Source organism: Conger conger, chromosome 4 (assembly GCF_963514075.1).
Source record: "Conger conger chromosome 4, fConCon1.1, whole genome shotgun sequence".
In the NCBI taxonomy this organism is placed as follows: Eukaryota; Metazoa; Chordata; class Actinopteri; order Anguilliformes; family Congridae; genus Conger; species Conger conger.
This window is the reverse complement of record NC_083763.1, coordinates 62,995,391-63,009,924: the sequence shown is the minus strand read 5'-3', so window position 1 is coordinate 63,009,924 and position 14,534 is coordinate 62,995,391. Positions and strand designations below refer to the sequence as shown.

General features: G+C 38.9%; 1 protein-coding gene across 3 annotated transcripts in view; it reads right to left on the bottom strand.

Annotated features, from left to right (window-relative positions):
* The window catches only part of eya1 (EYA transcriptional coactivator and phosphatase 1), an 85,206-nt gene extending 71,149 nt beyond the window's left edge, over positions 1–14,057 (bottom strand). The window contains exons 1-3 of one of the 3 annotated variants that reach the window (XM_061238407.1): positions 13,927–14,057; positions 10,998–11,108; positions 661–724 (exon numbers count right to left, since the gene is read on the bottom strand). The gene's annotated coding sequence lies outside the window, so the exon portion shown is untranslated. The remainder of the gene's footprint in view (positions 1–660; positions 725–10,997; positions 11,109–13,926) is intronic. The other 2 variants (XM_061238406.1, XM_061238411.1) reach the window with 2 other exon arrangements.
* Positions 14,058–14,534: the final 477 nt, after the last annotated feature.

The window sequence follows — 14,534 nt, the reverse complement described above, 5'->3', positions numbered from 1 at the left end:
AAAATAAATCCATAGCTACATTACTTTGGCAAGTTAGCCATGGCATAAGTGGGATAATACCCTATCAGTGAGTCAGTTATGAGGAAATAACTGCCTTTCGCGTTGGGCCGTAGCCCCGCCCTATCGGGCAGTTATTTCCTCATAACTGACTCCTTTAGGGTATTATCCATTACTTAATCGGCTGGATTATTGTTTCTGCTCAACCATTTCAAATATCTTATGAAAAATGAACATTTAACTAATATATGGATAAATGGATCATTGCACATTGAAAAGTTGCAAGAGTGTCGACATGTGGTTGTGCTGTACTGTAGGAGCTTATACAATGTGGTATTGTTTATAATAACCATGTTTATGCAGCAGTTCTTGCAATGTTGCATTTGCAGATGGAAGAAAGAAATTATCTCAATACAGAATGATCAAATTTTCACTACTATTACTACATCTTATAAAAATGTTTGCCAGTTTTTAGGAACTAAATAAGTACTAAATGGGCTCTGAAATCAATAACATTAAATCATAAATAGCAGAGAAGACCATAATTCAAAGGTTATGTTGACAAAATATTCACAACTCAAACATTCATACTCAAAAACATTTGACTACTCATATCCCAGAGTTCAGCAAACGAGCACAAGTAATCATTTGGAAGGGCTTTACCTTCAGTCAAGGTCGTCTAAACAATTTTAAGTACTTCTTCCTCTTGCCCTTCTGAAGCACTTTCCTATTGGAAACAGTTCAAACATACTCTTTTAGTATACTTCCAGCATCACCTTAGAAGCCAATTATTACATACAAGTGACTCTGTTAGACTCAACCTCTATGTCCAATAAAATGTAACCACAACATATGTCATTATTTTCTGTCAAGGATATCCGGTATGGAATTGTGCAAAGACTTACTGAAATAACTGCTTGAATATCTGTTAATAGAAATAACACACATTTTCTCATAGCCATTTCTCTTTCACACCAAGCTCAGACACTGCATATAAACACAATAGCGGGGGTGTGGACGCAGTGGACTGTCTGGTTGAATGCTTGATGAAATAACCATGCACTTCAGAAGTGCTGACAGTGGGGATAAGGACTTTAACTGCAGAGGCACCAGCCACACTGCGCTGACATGTAGGAAAATGATGTCATCCAAACAAGAAGCAGATAAGCCTCAAACACACTGGAGATACATCCATACTGTACTGGAAACCATATATACTGTACTGTATCTGCTTCTCTGATACGTGCAGGGGGCCAGTGAGTGAATCAGCAGGGGGCAAGTGTCTTCTCCAGTATAAGGTACTGTACTCCACTATAGTATACATCGTTTCAGTTCTAGCTTGTTCTAGTGCAATTTGGGCAGCTACACTACACATCAGAATAAGCCCCCATGCCATTGGCTGTGGCAATTTTTCAACCAATGAGCTTGAATTATTGTACAGCTGTGCAATGTTTTGGTACAGAGTGACAGCCCGTCAACTGTATATTTTGAAACCAGAATTTAAGGACTATAAACACTGGCAGAGGGTGAGTCAACATATCAGTGAGCCTTTTTCAAGGATAGGAAGGGATTTACAATGGTCATGTAACAATGTTTTAACACAAAAATCATACCTATTGTCCCTTTAAAATAGACATTATTTATAGAGCTCTTGATACCTTGTAATCCCTATAAGCAGTTTACTTCCTTCCTAAATGTGAATTATCGGGCCAATTTATTTTGCTTCAATTATTATGCAAACACCACCCATCACTTATGATGTAATAAGCTGGACAGAACTGCTGTGCGCTCAGTTTATGCAGCTAGTTAGAAACAGCAGCCGTCACACCGAGTTCAACAGGAAGAACCCATAAAGTGAAAGTGGGGAGACCGACAGTATATCATAATTAATGGGGCGCAGTGAAGGAAAAAGGTCATCGATGACGTGAGAGGTTAAGAGTAGCCATGCCCATTTCAGAAGACCTGAAAAAAAAGTATGCCTATACCTTTCATAAATTCCCAATGATAACTCTTTTGTTTGAAATGTGTGTCATATTGTGATGGTAACATATTGTTTTCATCCATAGGTAGCTTTGAATGCTTACCTCGCCATAAATTACAAGTGAGACCTTTCAAAATTACAAACTGCTTTATTTGTTACCACGGTGATCCCAGTTCATTCCAGACCACCACCTGCAAGCCATACAGTAAATAATTTGGCAGGCCTAATTATGCTTGTCCGGTGTATTACAATAAAGCAGCAGCAATGCGCTAAGGCTACTGTCAAACCCTTAATCACAGTCAACAGATTTATTTTCCTTGGCTCTCCCTGGGGAATCACTCCACAAATGCTATGAGTACTTCATTCGCCAAAAGGCACCTTCACACACCTAACACAGTACAAGTTCAAATATATCAGCTGGTAAATAGACTTGGAATATAAACAACACAGTATTTGAGATTTGGGAGAAGAGTATACGATTTACACATAATGCATGAAGATATTATCTCTTATATTGCAGAACATTCATTAAGATATGACTGCGTCCCATATCGGAAACATAATAACACAAACCTCCAAGATAATTACTTGTGCAGTCTTATAAAACAAAAGCCCATTTTAAAATTTGTGCCAAGGTTAATCTGTTTAAAAAAATAGCTACTATTCCGCCATGAGAATAGGGGTGACAACAGAGCAGTGTTTCTCATGTTAAATTATTATCAGGGAAGAATATGATTGAGTGATTGGTCAATGTTCCATGTGAAGGGCAGGGAGACAGAGGCGGAGGGCAGTCCAGTGGAGGGCAGTCAGTCAGTGCAGGGCAGGGAGACAGGAGTGATCCAGTGGAGGGGCAGTCAGACAGTGCAGGGCAGGGAGATAGGAGTGATCCAGTGGAGGGCAGTCAGTCAGTGCAGGGCAGGGAGACAGGAGTGATCCAGTGGAGGGGCAGTCAGACAGTGCAGGGCAGGGAGACAGGAGTGATCCAGTGGAGGGCAGTCAGTCAGTGCAGGGCAGGGAGACAGGAGTGATCCAGTGGAGGGGCAGTCAGTCAGTGCAGAAGGGAGACAGGAGTGATCCAGTGGAGGGGCAGTCAGTCAGTGCAGAAGGGAGGCAGGAGAGATCCAGTGGAGGGGCAGTCAGACAGTGCAGGGCAGGGAGACAGGAGTGATCCAGTGGAGGGCAGTCAGACAGTGCAGGGCAGGGAGACAGGAGTGATCCAGTGGAGGGCAGTCAGAGAGTGCAGAAGGGAGACAGGAGTGATCCAGTGGAGGGCAGTCAGACTGTGCAGAAGGGAGACAGGAGAGATCCAGTGGAGGGCAGTCAGTCAGTGCAGAAGGGAGGCAGGAGAGATCCAGTGGAGGGGTAGTCAGTCAGTGCAGGGCAGGGAGACAGGAGTGATCCAGTGGAGGGGCAGTCAGTCAGTGCAGAAGGGAGACAGGAGTGATCCAGTGGAGGGGCAGTCAGTCAGTGCAGGGCAGGGAGACAGGAGCGATCCAGTGGAGGGGCAGTCAGTCAGTGCAGAAGGGAGGCAGGAGTGATCCAGTGGCAGGCAGTCAGACAGCGCAGAGATGTCAGAAACATAATGGCACAGCTGAGTCATAGGTTATAAAAAGCAGCCATTAGGGATTCAGCCCACAGCAGCCCTGGCCAGTGGAACAGTTAATTATTTATTATTGCAGAAACCTAAGAGTCCATCCATCAGGGGACCTTTTTTACATTTCTGAGCATTAATTCCTCAGAGTGCAGGTGGTTAAAATATTATGGACTAAATGAAACTAATTAACAGTTTTTTTGTAACCTGCTGTGAAGGAAAGATAGCCAGACTTATGTTTTCGATTTTGAGTGTCATATAAAATGAATTAAACTCAAAAGCTGATGGAAGTTATTAAAAGTAGCTGCCCACATTGTACAGCATATGCTTCCCAACATCTAAAGTAGCAGTTGCTTATCATTCTTAACTGGGTTATATCCCCATGATACCTTTTTCTCTCAAAGAGGCAGGCCCAAATATGTAGGCATGGCTCATTTACAGGATAACTTTGGGAGAATGTAGCCTAGCATGCACCTCTTAAAGTACAGCCACCTAGCCACCTCTTCAGGATTCAGGAGTCCGCCAGCTAAGCTGTGCAGTTGTGTCAGCGCTTTTCTCCAGGCCCCTGATCATCGTGTCCCTCTGAGGAAACCCTTGTGACCCTGACCCTCCCTGACTGCCATTTGTACTGGCAGTTATGTGTTGCTCTATCAGACTCCATGCCACAATTAGTATTGTCATTTGAGACTGGATTCCAGAAGATTACATTTAACTATAAGAAAACTGTATGTATAGTACTATGTTACTATACTATGTCCCTGAGAAAAGAGGGTTTAAACTCTCTTTAAACTCTTCAGGTGGATATCATTTAAAATGGTATTCTTTATTTAACTTATCACAATTTGACCAATTCACTTTAATCCCCAATGATTTCTACTGTAATTTCCAGGACAAAAAAAACATTATACAAATGATTGTGCCTTGCTAGTTCAACATGGGTGGTCAATGTTGTTCAGTCATATTTGGCTCAATATAATTTTCGTTTTCCAAAATAGATTTATACATCATTCAAGTCTAAAATTGAAATTAATTTGTCATTTGTTTATAATTGCAGTTTCCTGGTTGCAATTTGCATAGAAGATTAAATTTTCAAACCCATTTCATCTCTGAATATTACAAGGTAAGTGGGTTTGATTAGCTGAGTTACAACATTATTGTGATTTATTATTTTATGTATACTTTCCAGTAAATTAATTCACATTCATTCACACCAATTTAATCAGATAATAAGTCCCAACTGGAAATGTTATTATAAAGATCTAATCACATTTTTGTTTCTATATTTTCTACTGCAAAGTTATAGCAATAGTCTCTGTGATATGTCACAGAATATATTAAGAAATTTTACTATTACTAGTATTAATAGTATTACTGGGACTTTTATAAAAAAAAATTCAGAATTTAATTTTACATACTTTTTTTCTACACTTTGGTTTGACCATGTAAAAATGAAAACACTTTATAGTCCCCATCTGAGGCCAACATAATGGTTGGGACATATTTTTGTGATTTATGATCATTGTCTTGCTGTCAGGTGAAATGTCCTCCAATGAGTTTGGGGGCATTTGCTTGAACTTGAGAAGATTCTGTGCTTCTGTACGCTTCCATTCTGCTGCTATCAGGAATTACATAATCAATGAAGACTAGTTACATGCCCAAAAGGTTAGACCTCACGTTGTTCTTGCCACCACTCTGGGGATCTTGGTCAGTAATCAGTCCACAATAACCTTTTCCTGAACTCTGCATGTTCTTTTAGGTTTTTGTGTCTAACTAGTGGACTGAATTTTGCAATGTAGCCACTTAAGTTCTGTTGGTGAAGTTTCTGATCTATTGCACAGGAGTTTGTGGGTTTTCCTTCATTTTCAATAATTATTTGGTCGTCAACTGTAGAGATGTTCCTTGGCCTACCAGTCTCTTGCCATTTATTGAGCTCACCAGAGCTCTCTTTCTTCTTTATGATAGTCCAAGCAGTTTATCCTAGTTTAGCACCCTTAGCACTCTGGTCCTCATATTGACAAACGGGCAATCAAAAGCCAATAATTTGTCCCAAACATTATGGTGCCTTGACATGGGGGTGTCTGTAATTTATACGTGCTGCAACCGAAATGGGGCGGCACGGATGGTGCAGTGGGTAGCACTGCCGCCTCACAGCAAGGAGGTCCTGGGTTCGAATCCCCGTCGGCTGGGGCCTCTCTGTGTGGAGTTTGCATGTTCTCCCCGTGTCTGCGTGGGTTTCCTCCAGGTACTCCGGTTTCCTCCCACAGTCCAAAGACATGCAGGTTAGGCTGATTGGAGAGTCTAAATTGCCCATAGGTATGAGTGTGTGAGTGAATGGTGTGTGTGCCCTGCGATGGACTGGCGACCTGTCCAGGGTATATTCCTGCCTTTCACCCAATGTATGCTGGGATAGGCTCCAGCCCCCCTGCGACCCTGTTCAGCATAAGTGGGTTCAGATAATGGATGGATAATGGATGGATAGTTGCAACCGAAATGTATAATAATAACCCACACATTCAGCACATCTGAATTGTATATGAACTCATCCACGTGAATTGTAGAAGTTCTGCTTTTCAATTGGCTCACTGATTGAAACCCCAAAACGCTAAGGTGAGAAAACACACGCAAGTTTATGCAAGTATATAATCTCCATGCCTATCCATTCAATCACACAGTAGATTAACAGAACATTTTAGTAGTGAGCTTAACAGAAAATATTTTTAAAAAATAATAATTTAAATGGCCAGTCGCTCAAAAACAGGTCAGCCCACTACTGTTTCAACCCATGTCATAAATGTTGAAAATTTCTCTCTCTCTCGCTCTCTCTCTCTCTCTCTCTTTCTCACTCTCTCTCTCTAAATTTGCAACCTAAAAATGACACGAGCAGCAAATAAACTGGATCAAATAACATGGCTGCTATGATATGGTGAAATACTTCATTGTGCATACAACATTAATACAGCCCTGTACCATATTGAGACCTACAAACTTTAAGAATTGTGTGGAAGGACATGGGGACAAATGCATTACACTGAGCAAAATGTTGATATACAAAAATAAATACTCCTGCATCTGTACTTTGAACTGCTTTACTCCAGCCTGGTTGATTTTTGATTGCTAAGTCAATGCAAATCAGCCAAAGCATTTTTTCTCTTTGTTTTGTTCCTGGTATATGAAAATGGTTAAAAATCCCATGGGTCAAGGAAAATGATCCTTTCATTCCAGCCGCCTGTTTTAAGTCAGTCAAAACATTCCAGACTTCAAAAGGGGGCTTTGCCTACTTAGGCCATTTCAGTGCCCCTGCCTGGCTGGCCCAGGAGGGCTTGATTATTTGGATAAATTAATTTCTGGAGTCTGCCTGGCTTGCAAAAGCCCTCCATGTCTGACAGCAAATTAGTCTCACTGAAGACACATAAAAAATTAAGAAAAAGTCAATTTAAAAGAAGAAGAAGAAGAAGAATATTACAGTGTGAGAGATGGCAACTCCACAATTGTGACTGAACTTGAGATATAATGATTTTGAATTACATCAATATTACTTATAACATTACTATTTAGTGCCAAGAGTAATCATATTTGTGAATTCCATATATGGAGTTGACAAAACTGACAGATGTGTATGGCCAGATGGGACATTGCTGTGATACCCTTGTGTAAGACACTTTCTTGAAATATCTGCAGTTGCACAAATCGGTTTCAAAATATGAAATAGTACCCGCTGATATCACAAAAGTGAATTATATATGTTTAATATTTACAAAGGACCACCTGTATGTGTATGACCAAATGTGGCTGTTCATATCTAACTCATCTGCTGTTAATTTATTGTGGGAGCTGTTTCAATTGCTGCTGCACTGTACATGATGCTATGATGCATGATGTGGTCATAGGGAATTCCATATTATGGTCAGTTATCTCCAGTAATGATAAAGTAATGATACAGCACCGCAACTATGCAGCTCGGCCCAAACCTTTCAGAGGATGTTAACATTTATATAAACTATAACAGTTCTCCAACTTCTAAAAGAATTGCAGCGATAATACACAGATTGTATTTAGACTTACAGTACGTCAATAATACAGTACATATAAGGGGGGTCATTAATCCTTTTTGCACCTTAATGCTCTTCATAAACAGAAATTCAAACTATACAGGAACTGAGTTCCTAATTAAACTTGGTGCAGTGCTACAGGACAACTGAACAACTGAAGTATGTTTGGCAACTAAGTAAGAAACAAGAATGTGCAACGTAATACTGAAAGAGACTATGTGCGCTGGTATGAGTACAGGAAGCAAAATACTTCTGGGAAAACCATTAACTGATAGCTGCCATCATCCAAAAGTCTTCCATGCCATTTTCCAAGCCAAGATGTGTGCAGGCTCGTGGGCTACTGAAGACAGAAGTTTTAGGGTGATATGAAATAAAAGACATTATGGGAGTTTTAACATATCTCAGTGATCTAACATCGCAAAACAAGACTTTTTCCGAACTGGAATCCCATCGTATTCAGTATACACTCAGTGAGCACTATATTAGGAAAACGTGTACTTATTAATGCGATTATCTAATCAGCCAATCGTGGGGCAGGGTTGCAATGCATAAAATCATGCTGAAACGGGTCAGGACCTACAGTTAATGTTCATATCAACCATCAGAATGGGGGAAAAAAAGTGACTTTGACATGTGTCATTATTTTTGGTGCCAGAGAGGGTGGTTTGAGTATCTCAGAAACTGCTGATCTCCTGAGATTTTCACGCACAGCAGTCTCTAGAGTCTGCAGAGAATGGTGTGAAAAACAAAATAACACCAAACGCGTCAAACGTCTAAGTGGATAGGCTACAGCAGAAGACTTAATAATTCTAAATAAATAAGTCTATTAAATACCCTAATAAATGCTCACTGAGTGTATATCATGAATGAATGTTTATTTATTTGCTTTGTTGTTCCTGACATAGGAAGTACTTCTCATATTTCTACCACGTCATCATCAGATATTGCAGATATTACTTTTGTTCCCCATTACAAATTAAATTCTCCTTAACTTATCCTTAATACACAGCAACAGTTCAAGTTTAACACCTTCTCCACTTTCTGTGTTCGTGGAAAACTGTACAATGTGATCTTGAAACACAGATATGTCCGTGCAACACTTTGGGACTGCTTTTACAAATACATTATTGTGCTAAACCATGTGACAATCACTAGTCATTGACTATGGTGTTCTGGAGCAATATTTTATTCTACCTAAAATCAAATAGAGAAGGCAACCTAAGCAAACAAGGCCCAGTACAAGTACATGTTCAGCTTAAATGATAGGAATAGAAGCTACATGTACAATGTCTACTACTTCTTACAACTTTTTCCCAGGTAGGAGGAAATCAAGGTTCCAGATGATTACGTTTCTTGGCTCCAATGGACTGGCATTCAATTACTTGCATTGTTGGCATTCACTGTATTAGTGTTTCTACAGTGAACCAACTCTTACTATGACATTCTCACAGTTCCACAGGAAAAATAAAGACTGGATACAGTTACAGTGTCTAAAATGTAACCAAATAGGTAACTAGCAGCATGCATTAGTTGGTTTCAGCTGACCCAGTCTTGCCAAGCATTCATCTAGACATAATAAGCATGCATGAACTTCACAGTGCTTACATAACTGTAATCAAAATGTTTCATAGATACACACTTTTGCTTTAATAGATGCTAGAATATAATATCTGTAACTAAAGAAAATGACTAATCTATCTTTCAGACAGAAAGCTAAGCTGCCTGAGAAATTATTTATTGTCATTGTTTATGATGATTTATTACTTTATTGATGGGTAAATAAAAAAGATAAGGGTTAAGACTAAGTACTTTTGAACAGTTTCTGAGACACTCAAACCACCCTATCGGCCACCAACAATCATTCCATGGTCAAAGTCATTTATATCACATTTTTCCCCCATTCTGATGGTTGATGTGAACATTAACTGAAGCTCCTGACCCGTATCTACATGACTGTATGCATTGCACTGCCTCCACACAATTGGCTGAGTAGATAATCACATGAATATGTAGGTGTAATAAAGTAAGAATGTTCCTAATAAAGTGCTTGGTGAGTGTATATATACATTAATAAGTGAACGAAAATTGCTACTTAGGATCTGACAAGTCTACAACCTTCCATACCTATTGTGGACATTTTAAGTTTTTGCTTGTACCAAACCACACCTAATTCCCTTTAAAAAAAAACCCTCTCCCCCATCAATGTTCCCATTTCTCTCACCTAGTTTTATAAACAATGCTTCAAAACAGGTAAGACTATGGATTTATCAAATGGAACCAAATTAGTAAAGCACAACGCCAGCTGTGGAATTCAACAAGTTAAATTACTGCAAGTTAAACAAGTTAAATTACTGCAGAACCATATCATGGAAACATCGTGTACCAAAATCAACAAGGAAGCAATCAAGAAGTACCACAAAAGGAAACTACACTGAAATCCTAGAATGAAGCCTACCTCCAAAGAAAAAATATGGCTCTAGAGTAAAACTCAAATTTATGAAACAGACAAAGAAAATTCAAGATTAATAACTAAGATTGCTAAGTCAAAAAGCTGTCAAAGTATACCCATGCAGGAAATGTTTTACTACTATAACCAAGCTAGGAAAATGCATCCACCTCCCCTTATGTCTGAATGAGTAACTGCTTTACACAACATAGTGACGACTACTAAATGCCATCATCCTTGTTCAAGAGACAAAAAAATTATTTTCAAAATGTTTTTGAGATTATAAGAATTCAGTTAATCAAAACTTAAAGTAAATCCTCAAAAGTGGCTCACTCCACAAAGGCATGCATTATGTTCCAGGCATAGATCCTGTAGTCTTGACACCATTACTTCGGGGTAACAGTACTACACAGTAAGTCGTTAGCTGGTGCTGACTGGGGTTCCACAGCAGCTTCACCATGCTGGGAGATGGGCATATTACCAGTGCAGAAATACTACTATCTAAAAACCAGGCACCTCCTGTGACCAGTGCTGACTCACTTGTACTGTAATATGTTACAGGAAGTGGTGGCAGGGTGGAAAATGGTGGATGGTGGGCTCAGATGCAGTGTTCCCCATAAGGGTGTGGCAAGTGATAGCATTAAACCACAGAACATAAAAAAACAATGGAAAGCATTGCCCACCATTATCAAGTGTTTAGCATATTGTATGTATCAAGTTTCCGGTGTATTGTATGTACAGTTTACAGTTCCACACAGCACAGCTCAGACAAGATGAATAGAGACCTGAGATGCATTTGTGTGTAGTAAGGACTTTACAAACAGTGATAACATCATCTTTGGAAGATCAGTTATGACAGACTTTCTCATTAGAAACTTTGGCAATGACCATGCTTGCACTGAAGTCAGAATTGGGCTGTTTCAGCTACTGTACCTTTTCTCACTGAATCTCTGTTATCCAAATGGCCCGTGACAACATCCTGATTTGAAAAGCGGCAACTGGAATTTGCCTCAAGCAGTGACCTTTAGAGAAGCCATGCAGGTCCTGCAGATGAAGAAAAAGAAACTGACCAAAATTGACAAAGAAAAGGTATCAAGAATGTAACAGGTAAAGCCCCAGCCCAGACACAGATCTTACAGTATATCTGGCTCGGTAAAACAATCAGGAGTGGCCTCTGAGAGACACACAACACACAACAGAGGGAGTCATGGGAAGAACCACAACCAAAACGGGAGCGACCGTGGATCTGGTGCAACACGCTCATTATCTGACCGAATACCACTGAATGTGCATACATAGATCATGTATACATGCGGTATACACATCACAACCGCAGTGTACAGTCATAAAACATGTAGGCTTTAGAAATACAGTAGGTGCCCATGGCAGTGGGATTACCCATGTATGGCTTTTGTTACACTTGAAGAAAACTCTGCGGTTTAAAATTTGCAATGAAAATACATCTGAAGAGCAAATAGACCTGGTTTTCTTTTGTCATATTAGTGAGAAAGAAAAATAGTTTTTATTTTCAGAACCAGCGAGGGCAGCAGCGTTAAAAGATTTAAATGTATTTTTCTGCATGATGCGTCTTTGTACTCAAACCTGATATCAATATACCTTCAAAAGAACCCTGTTGACTACCACAGAAAATATAATTAAGCCAAACAATTCTAGCACTGTGAAATGTTGCCCAAAGGGGGACTGTTCCTTCCCATCTGTATATCGGAGCATATGCACTTTTTGTAATGCTACATTTTACAATGCTGCAGCTAATGTATGAAAGTAACGTTCATACAGTAAAATGTTCATGACTAGAATGTGATTCATCAATATGCTGAATTAAAAAAAGGGAAATAGCAAGAATTACAATTGCAGGCTTGGAACAGGCTGAAAAGTAAAAAAAAAAAAAATCAAATAACATTCACTGAGCTACTATTTGGCTAAGGATGTTATTGTACTAGATGTCTGTGAGGGCTTTTCTGCCTGCCCCATGGAAATTCTGCTGAATTGTGTGTAGCCTATAAGCGCAAACTAACATTGGATGAATTCTTGCTTGGCTAATTTGGACAAAGGACATTTTGCTGAGCCAAAAGACTTCTGGATCATATTGCGTTCAAATAACTCAATCCATTTTTTCTCCATTCGAACCATAGAATGACCTTCATTCTGAATGGAGACCACTGATTCCAACAGTAACCACAAACAGTTTTGAAACAAACTCTATCCCAAAATTAATCAATGTGAAAATATAGGCCTATATAGATTGTTTATAACCTATAACCAAATAGGTTTAGATACTGCATCAAAGTACAGAAGGACAGTCTTGGTACTGTGTGAAGTAAAAGCCAAATATAACAAGGACTTTGTTTTATTTCCTACATTATCTAAATTATTTCACCTTTTGAAGTGTAAGATTACAAATGTGATTACAATGTTCTTAAAAGGGCAGATAACCCAAAAATGCAATTAAAGTATGCTTCCACTTTCCCAGAGTACTATCTATACATCCAGGTAGTTTTGCTGAGATGTGACAAATGTTTTAGATGCAGTTCAGCTTGATATAATGGACGTCTATGGATCCAGAACTATTTATTCTATTGCTGAGACTCATCAACTGTGTCCGTGCAAGCAGAAGTTTCTGCTGAAACACACCAGTATCCTTGGTGTCAATTGTTTTGATCAGTTTTTTAGCCAGCTGTTGCGCTTGGCTTGTATATTGAAACATTAAAGTCTACATTAGATAGCTGTCCACTTTATTTAGCAAAATTATGGTATGACAATATAGGAACTTAAAGCTTGCAATATCAGACTACAAAGACATGAACACTTTGCTCTAGAATACAGGTGTGTTTCGGCATCTAAAAAAAAATCGAGAAATCTAGAAACTATCAGGATGGATATGCAGTACTCTGGGTAATTGAAAACATACTTGAATTATTTTCTTGTGAACTGCCCTGCTTTAACTTAACATTCAAACGCTGATGCAACAATCACTACTGCTAATTGAAAGCAATGGAGTTCCAGAACACTGACTTAATTACTATACACTGGAACACAGCAGCTAGCTGGTGCCACACACAGTATGTTATCTGTATTTAAAATATGAAATATATTAAAATAAAGTTAAAACATAAAAATAAATATGTTCTATCTCCATTGTGACTCAATATTGAGTGAATAGCACAGCACTTATTTTGGAGGATATAATATGATTCCCATGTCAACCAACAGTTTTCAAGTCACAGATGTCTTCAGTTCATTAAATGTTCATTATCCACAGTCTGGTTTGTACATGACCAGTGGAGGCTGCAGGTGGACAAACTCATGGAAATTATTTTTAAGAAGACTTTATAGGTTCAACATTATTTAGCAGTTATTGTTTGACCACCACAATAATAGTAATACAAGTTCACTTCCTTGTCCAAGGCGAACAACTCATAAGTATAGAGCTGACTGTGAAATTACAGAAAACCAAAATTTTGGGGACGCATGGAGAAATTACCATGACTCCGCCCATATCCTAGTACCGCGAATAGGACACATGCAAATAGCCTACATTCATGACTGAGGAGTCAACAAGTCTAGTTGTAGAAGATATTTGCAAATGCTGTGGGTATTTGGCGAACAGCCCTACAGAGTAATGCAACGTTGTTAAAACTATACATTTTACTGTTCATGTTGGAAAAAAAACGGTTCTACCGCACATTCTACTGTTTTATTTATTTTTTTTGTGATTTGTGATTTGAATGCCACGGACCTTCAGGCAATAACGTTAACAGTGCTTACAAATTACACCAGTTTCGCACCCATGCTTTGAAACTATCGTCCGTTTCGGTGCAGTTGCAAAGAAAGTAGTACTTACTGATTTCTGAATGTTTATGTAGGTTATTTCCTCCAAGATTAAAACATCAAACTCTTATAGGATCCTTACTGTCGGTTCATAAAGCGACAGGTCTGGAGCGTGGTAGTATCACAGTTTGTACGTAGTCTTGAGATCAGGCGGAAGAGACTATTGAAATGTGCTGTGCTTGCCTTTAAGCACGACTTTTGGTGCGCGCGCGCACTTATGTGGTTCCCTGTCCTCTGAATAAAGATGTTTTTTCCAGCAATAAGAGATGTAATTTTCGAGGTCGGTGAATCTGCTATAGCTGTGTTGGCAGCCTTAATACAATAATAATAATAATAATAATAATAATAATAATAATACAATGCTCAGGTCGCATGATATTTTAGATATTTTAAAGAACGTAATTTGCACGCATACAAATACTACACATTTTTCAAAAACGAGAGTGAATCGTTATCTGATTATGTGTTATATAATTACAACACATAAATTGTCTTTCTATTGCAATCAATTCATTCCAAACAGGAGTTGTTCCAAAAAGGATAGTAGCTCGTGCTTCCATATTTTATTTTACATTAAAATAGTCGGCCATTGACAACAAAACCTATATTTCACCACTTGTA